Source organism: Chrysochloris asiatica, unplaced genomic scaffold, assembly GCF_000296735.1.
Source record: "Chrysochloris asiatica unplaced genomic scaffold, ChrAsi1.0 scaffold00043, whole genome shotgun sequence".
Taxonomy (NCBI): domain Eukaryota; kingdom Metazoa; phylum Chordata; class Mammalia; order Afrosoricida; family Chrysochloridae; genus Chrysochloris; species Chrysochloris asiatica.
This window is the reverse complement of record NW_006408561.1, coordinates 6,431,980-6,439,716: the sequence shown is the minus strand read 5'-3', so window position 1 is coordinate 6,439,716 and position 7,737 is coordinate 6,431,980. Positions and strand designations below refer to the sequence as shown.

The 7,737-nt window shown below is 37.9% G+C and overlaps 1 pseudogene; it reads right to left on the bottom strand.

The window, feature by feature from the left end:
• Positions 1 to 255: 255 nt before the first annotated feature.
• LOC102828639 lies at positions 256 to 1,394 on the bottom strand (annotated as a pseudogene).
• Positions 1,395 to 7,737: the final 6,343 nt, after the last annotated feature.

The window sequence follows — 7,737 nt, the reverse complement described above, 5'->3', positions numbered from 1 at the left end:
AGTTTCTTAGATTATTTGCTCAGCAAATGATTGAATACATATGGTGAAAAAAATACAACCCTGGCTCAAATATTTCCTAATTTTAAACCATTCGGTGTTCCCTTGGTCTGTTCAGAGTTATGTAACACTCCAGATCAAAAGATCAGCAGTAAATTCTACCAACACAAGGATTTGGAAAAGGAAATATATTCTCTCTGCTGGTATAAATCAGACCTTCAAATCCATGGGGTCAAATTATCTGTCTCTAACTCTATCTCAAGAAATCAGTTCTTTCACAGTTGTTTTTAGGGAATCCTTCCATTTAGTTAAGTCATAAGTAGGATAATTTTCTTATACCTCTTTGAAAATCTGCTTTTGACTTCCTCCAAGTTAGTATTTGCCAATAACTTGTTTCCTGGTTCCTTTAACTTTTCGTCTGTCAGAGATTTCTTCTATTTTTTAATTAAAGGTTCATCATCAGAACTATCCTCAGATTCATTTTCTTTTTTGGAACAGTTCTGATTCTCCTTGGTGTACTGCTATCTGCCTTCTTAACATTGGCACTTTTTACAGAATTTTTATTTTTACAAGTGGCCTTTGGTTTTATTTTTAGAAGTGGCTTTTAGATGAAAAGGGAAAACTCTTCTTCACTTTCTTTATCTTTGTCATATGAGACTTCTCCTGGTTTTTCTTTTCATCCTCATTGCTACTAGATTTTTCTGACAGAATTTCAGGACATTTAGTTAGCTTAGCTTTCCTTGCCTTTCTAGAACTGTTCCATTCCTTTTTGCTGCCTTTGCTAGCACTTTTTTTGGATTTGGGCCATGGCTTATCAGAAGGCTTTAGATGCATTAAGAAATTCAAGATCTGCTTTACCAGTTCAGTATTTACACCTGATGTCTCCAAATCAATAACCTCACAAATGCTTTTTAGCATGGCATTTGTGAATGTTTTCAACATTTCTTCCTTTTTATATTGGACACGTCCTTTTTCAAATGTAAAGCCACTGAATTGACCCACCTTCTTCTTTAATGAGGACACTGTGCCTGGTCTGTTATAGTTTGTGTAGATTTCTAAGTTCATTCGTTTTCTTCTTACATAGAAAGAAATACATCCTTTCAGTTTCACAAAGTTTCTGTCCTTTTCCTAGTGCAATTGTAAACGGTTTTCTCTGTGAAGAAGAGACTTACTCTTCTTCTTTACTTTTTTAAAGGAACCAGGAAACAACCTCTCTAGTTTATTCTTTTCCTTCTGGCCTTCCACAATGAGACTTTTTTCTTTTTCTTCCTTTTCACTCTCCTCCTCTTTGTCCTCCTCTTCACTCTCCTCTCTCGTGCGGGTCATCTGGTGTATCTTCTCAGACTTGGACTAGACAGGGTTTCCTCACCCTCTGAAGCAGGGACCAAGGAGGACATTTGTCATCGACCTGTGGGCCGGGGGCATGCAAGTGGGTTTGGTCCTGGAGCCACCCTCGGGTGGACCCTCGCCAGCTGGCGGGAGGCGAGGAGGGCTATGACACCGGCCAGCGATAAACCAATCTTCAAAGTTTCCACCATCCACTTTCCATAGTGGTAAAGATGTACACTCTGTCCTACAGAAGTTCTGTTCGTCAGAATCAACTCGACAGCAATGCATATGTCCACCATCGAATCTAAAGCTATAAATTATTTTAATTTCTAGATGATTGCTGTTGTTAGGTGTTGATTACAACTCATAGCAACCCTGTGCACAACAGAACATAACACTGCCTGGTCCTGTGCCATCTTTTCACAATTGTTATGATTGAGCCTACTGTTGTTGACACTGTGTCCATCTGTGTCATTGGGGGTTTCCTCTATTTCACTGACCCTCAACTTTACCAAATATGATGTTCTTCTCCAGGGATTGGACCCTCCTTGGAGTTATGGTGTGGTGCTGTGGGTTAATGTGCTTGACTACAAAGTCAGTTTGAACCACAAGGCTGGTAGTTCAAGCTCACCAGCTGCTCCTTGGAAACCCTATACGGGGTAGCCATGGGTCGGAACTGACTTGACGGCACTTAACAACAACAACAACTACATGTCCAAAGTACACGAGATGTCTCACCATTCTAGCTTCTAAGGAGCATTCTGGCTGTATTTCTTCTGAGACAGAATTGTTTGTTCCTCTGGAAGTCCATGGTACTTTGAATATTATTTGGCCACACCATAATTCAAATGCATTCATTCTTCTCTAGTTTTCTTATTCTTACTCCAATTTTCATATATATGTGAAGCGATTGAACATACCATGGCTTGGATCAGGCATAAATTAATCTTCAAAGTGACATCTTTCCTCTTTAACACTTTGAATTTTTTTTTTTTTTTTTTGGCAGCAGAAACAGATTTAGCAAATATAGTACAACCTTTAATTTTTGACAGTGGCTTACATGAGCACTGATTGTGGATCCAAGAAAAAAATCTTTGATAACATTAACCTTTTGTCCATTTATCATGTTATTCATTGTTTCAGTTTTGAGGATTTTTCTATTCTTTACATTGAGAAGCAATCCACAGTGAAGGTGCTACTTTCTGATATTCATCATAATTTCAGGTCCTCTTGGCTTCCATTAAGCAATATTGTATCATCTGCATATTGTTGTTGTTGATAAGAACCATCAAATCAGTTCTGACTCATAACAACCCTGTATGGAGTATTAAAGGAGCAGCTGGTGAGTTTGGACTGTGATTCCAGTGATGTTGTGGTCCAGTGTTTTTTATACATAGCCACGTCAGGACTCCATCTACTGCATGTTGTTGTTGTTATCAAGTGCCATTGAGTAGGTTCCGACCCATAGCGACCCTATACAGGGTTTCTGAGGCTGTAAATCTTTACGGGAGCAGAACGCCTCATCTTTCTCCCTTGGAGTGGCTGGTAGTTTCGAACTGCTGGCATTAAGGTTCGCAGCCTGATTCTTAACCATTTCGCTGCCAGAGCTCCTTTGCATAGTGAACACAAAAAGCAGAGTTTTTGTCATTTTTTTGTTTGTTTGTTTGAAGTAATAGTAGTTACACAAAATCTGGTCAGATTACATTTTGTCTTGTAATGATCACTACAAATTTACACAGAGGTGCAATTCATACTTACATTACTAGTGCAGAGAGGAAATGAGTTCATTTCAATCAGAGAACATAGTTTTACAAAGTCCACATTCAGAAAGTAAAATCTGTCATACATTCTTAACATAACAATTTAATCCAAGCAATTATATTCTAAGGTTTTCTCAAATAAAAGTGCCAGCAGTTGAGAACAGATGGTTAATACCTGAGCTTTGACATCAATTCTGCCCTTGTAAGTTCTGGAGGATGACCACCTGGAGACAAATGAGAGCCAAGTCCTCAGGTTAGGGGATGTCTGAGGGCAAGTGGTGCTCCTTGCTCATTCCTGTGGTGCAGAGATGCTGAGACTCAGCAGGAATGGGAAGAGAGAAAAGACAATCCTGAGATGAAGACCACACGGAAATAATTAACTAGATGGGAAGCTGTGGAACAGCTAGGAATCAAAAAGTGCAATAGGAAACTGAAAATATAATACAACTTTTAAAATATTTAAATGAATCTGATATAAGTTTAAATTGAGATCTCAGCTATCAAGGAAACACAGAAATGAAAAGATTATACAATCAACTAGAAAATTGTGGGCACTGGATCAATGAAGCAGGGCCATTTGGAGACAGTCACCTAAAAATTCTCTTTTAACCTATGAAAACCTTCCTCTGTGCCCAGTATCTCATTTGAGTTCTGTTACATGATATTCCTCAAGGGATAACTCTGATTTGCCAAAAGTCACCTCGACACAGACCAAATAGTCTATTTGTTCTATTCTCATCCCTTTTACTTTTTCTAGTGCTATGTAAAACAAAACAGAAAAGAAAATAAGGAGTGAGGATGGGAAGAGAAGACAGACAGGGCAGGGGGAGGCAAATGAAAAATTAAATTGAAAAACTAAACTCTTGAAGACAATTTCTTCCATGTGGAATAAGTGATAGAAATTTCTCATACAATTGAGACTTGCAAAATCTAACCCTAAAAAGAAGTTACATTATGTTTCAGATACTGGCTCTGAAGTTGTACTGTTGGTAAATACAGAAAATATTAAAGTTGTCAATGATTTCATACAATACAATTGTTTGACTTGGATAAACATAGAAACAGCAGGCAAAAAAATCAAACAATATATTGCATTGGGCAAATCTACTGCATAAAAGACCTCTTTAAAGTGTTTAAAAATAAATATGTCACTTTGAAGATTTAGATGTATATTACCCAAACCATGGTATTTTCAATTGCCTCATATACATGAGCTGGACAATGAACAAGGAAGACTTAAGAATAATTAATCCATGGAATTAAGTTCAAGAAGAATATTGAATATACCATAGACTGCTAGAAAGACACATATATATCTGCTTGTACAGCCAGACTTATCCTTAGAAGTAAGGAGGATTACACAATTTTCTCTCATATACTTCGTACATGTTAATAGGACAGACAATCCCCAGAACAAGACATCATGCTTGGTAAAGACGAAGGTAAAGGAAAAAGAGCAAGAGCCTCAACATGATGAATTAGCAGTGACTGCAACAATGGGATCAAGCATAGCAACAAGCTGAGGATGGTGCAGTACAGGGCAGTCTTTTGTTCTGCTAAACACAGGGTCACTGTCAGTCAGAACTGACAAGTAAGCACCTAAGAGTAATCAATCACAACACGTTTTATGGAAGCAGGTAACCAGGTCTTTTCTCTAGTACTGCAACTTGTGAGTTTGAACCCCTGACCTTTTTGTTTGCAACTGAGCACTCGACGACCATTGTGTCACTAAGCTCCTTGGAAGTCACACTCTCTAGTTATAAATTCTGTTTCTCCCAAACCTTGTAACAATGACTTATCCTCTCTGATCTTCAGTTTTCTTATCTGTAAAACAAGGGTGGCAAAACAGTAACTTATTATAATAGGATTATTGTTATAAAAATTGAGCAAATACATATAAAACACTTAACATAGTACCTGGTAAATTGTTGTTGTTGTTAAGTACCTTGGAGTTGGTTCTGACCCATAGCAACCCTGTATAGGGTTTTTGAGGAGCAGTTGGTGAGCTTCAAGCACCAAACATAGGGATCAAACTGACCTTGCAGTCCAACTCATTAACCCAGAGTACCACACTAGGACTCCAGAATCTCAAAAGCCTAAATGACTGATAGTAATCAGAAGGAATTTTGAAAAGACAACAAAATGGGGTTTTTTTTTTGTTTTTACAGAAAGCATTTTAATCGTTTTTCTTAGAAAAAAAAATTTTCAGTTCACATTTCAGCAAAGTACTGGTTGAGAGCAGTTTCCAGGAGATGGGGAATTGGAGAGTTAATAGGAAATGTTGATATCGTGCTTCACTACAAATGCATGGCATAGTCACAAATGGAGATTCTAGGCTGCTAAGCCAATACCAGAACCCAACAGAATTGACACTTGTTCCTCTAAAGTTTAGCTTCCTTCCTGTAATCTCCCCATATCCCAAATAAATGCCATGTGCAATGCCCAGTAGCAGCTAACTTAAGCTCCAAGTCTTCCCCTTGAGTAGGAAAGGGGATGAAGAGAGGGTCACTCCTGAGTCGCCATGCTTTCCTCTTCCTCTCTTTGAGGTGGTTCTTCTGTGTTCTTCTTTTTCTTCTCCTTCCTTTTACTCTGGTGACTTCTCATAAGCTTTCTCTGAAGGTGTCACTATGACTCCATCCCAGGTAGATATTTCAGAAGCAGATAGCTGGCATCACCCTCTTGGCTAAGATGTTCCTGAAGCTTCATGTGAAAGGACTTGAACCAGAGTCTGAGCTGTGTAACAGACTATATCCTGAGGTCGAGTGCTTACCTATATCTGTTCATTTAGTTTACTTTTGCCTTGATGAGGATATAAACTGATAACATAACAAATTTAAAGCAAAGTATTCCTGTATCCTTCCAAATAATGCATTTAGTTTTCTCTCATTTTACCTATGTAAGCAGCCTCTCTTTTTGCTTACCAACTCAGGTACATAACTCTTGTTTTTAATGTGTCTTCTAATACAATCCAGTCACAAAAGTGCATTAGTGAGAAGCATGCATTTTACTGAAAACATATAAGGAATTACATTTATTTCATACTACTCACGAAGTATATTATCAGTAAGTATAAGTAAGAATCTTCTTTCCTTCCAGCAAGCAAGGTTGTGCCATCTATTATGAATATACTTTATGAATAGTATTATTCATAAAGAACACTTATTTCATACTGTTCGTAACAAACTAATGAAAAATTACACAAGAAATAGTTCTAATTGCTAAAGGTCCTCTTTGCACATGCTGGAATTGTATGGTTTTGTTTTTCTCTGACCCTTCTTTGCCCTTAGCTCTATCTTCTGATGCATTCTTTGAATTTCTTTATCTTCTAATATGTAAAGCAATTTGGCTATGCTTTAGCTTCTACTCCCAAATTATATGTTCAATTTAAATTGCAAGTACAGCAAAACAAAGGAATGTTCCATTAAGAAAATAATGTGGTGTCCACTTCTTTTATTACATGGACATAGCTTTTAGAGTCTTCTCTCCCTCACTTACACTGTTAAATTCCCAAAATAAATCTGAAAGAATAAGATACAAATCAATGTACATCAGTTAATATAACTGCAAAGACCTGGACTTAGAAAAACAAAAGGGAATGCAAAAATAAGTGAGGCACCAACCGTTCCTCCCATAACCCTCTCTACTCCTCATTTGGGTCCAATTATCCATTGCAATGGCCACACAGGACTCAAATTCCACACTCACAGGCATGGGGTTTATTAGGGACGTTAACAGGTTACCATTCAGGGTCAGAAATGCTGATATCATGCAGTTTTTCAGTCAGCTGCTGGTACATGGCCATAGACAATACCACTCCACAATAAACCTCTATGTGAAGGCACTTGTCTCCAGTTTTATGGGTCAGCAAGCTTAGCTCTCATCCTTACATGCCTGGAAGCACCCCAGTCTATAAGCAAGCTTCCTGCTTAAAGTCACTCCACTTCACTTGCTTCATGGGCTGAGAAGTCCAGTGCTCTAGCTCATGATCTAGTTCTTGGTTCTGCTGCTGCTATTTCTCTAGTGTCACAGCTTTCGATCCCTGGGTTGAGCAGGTTCAATGCACAGTGATCTCAAGGTCCAGAGGATGATGCTCTATTCCTGTCTCTTCTTCTGTGATGGTAGTGAGATCCCATCCATCCCCTTCTGCTTCTGAGATATGTCAATATCTCATTTTAAACCCATTCTGGAGTTTCAAGTTTTTACAATTACAATTAACTTTGCTAACAGGCACAGCTGAATCATGTTATTCTATTAGTATCTATCTTCTCCCACCTTCTTATACCCAGAGTCAACAAGGCAGTAATGTTATTTGGTGGGAGTGACAGACTATGGCTAAAAGAGATATTACATATTTCACGACACCACAGGAGAGAACATACTAGATACTTCTCAAGGTGAAATAACAGAGGAAAAAAAAGAAAAATCCAGCAGGCTAAAAGATAGACTATTCAATTTGTTTCATAAATTAATTACATAAAAAGAAAATAAAATCAGCTTTGTTCCTAAATTAACGCATTTCCTTGATTATTTTTGCTATTGGTTTTCAGTTTAATTATGGTTAAACTAGATCATCTGCAAATTAAATCTAAGACCAGTTAGAACAGATCTGTGTTGAAAGAAGTGCAGCCAGCGTGCTCCATGGAGGACAGGA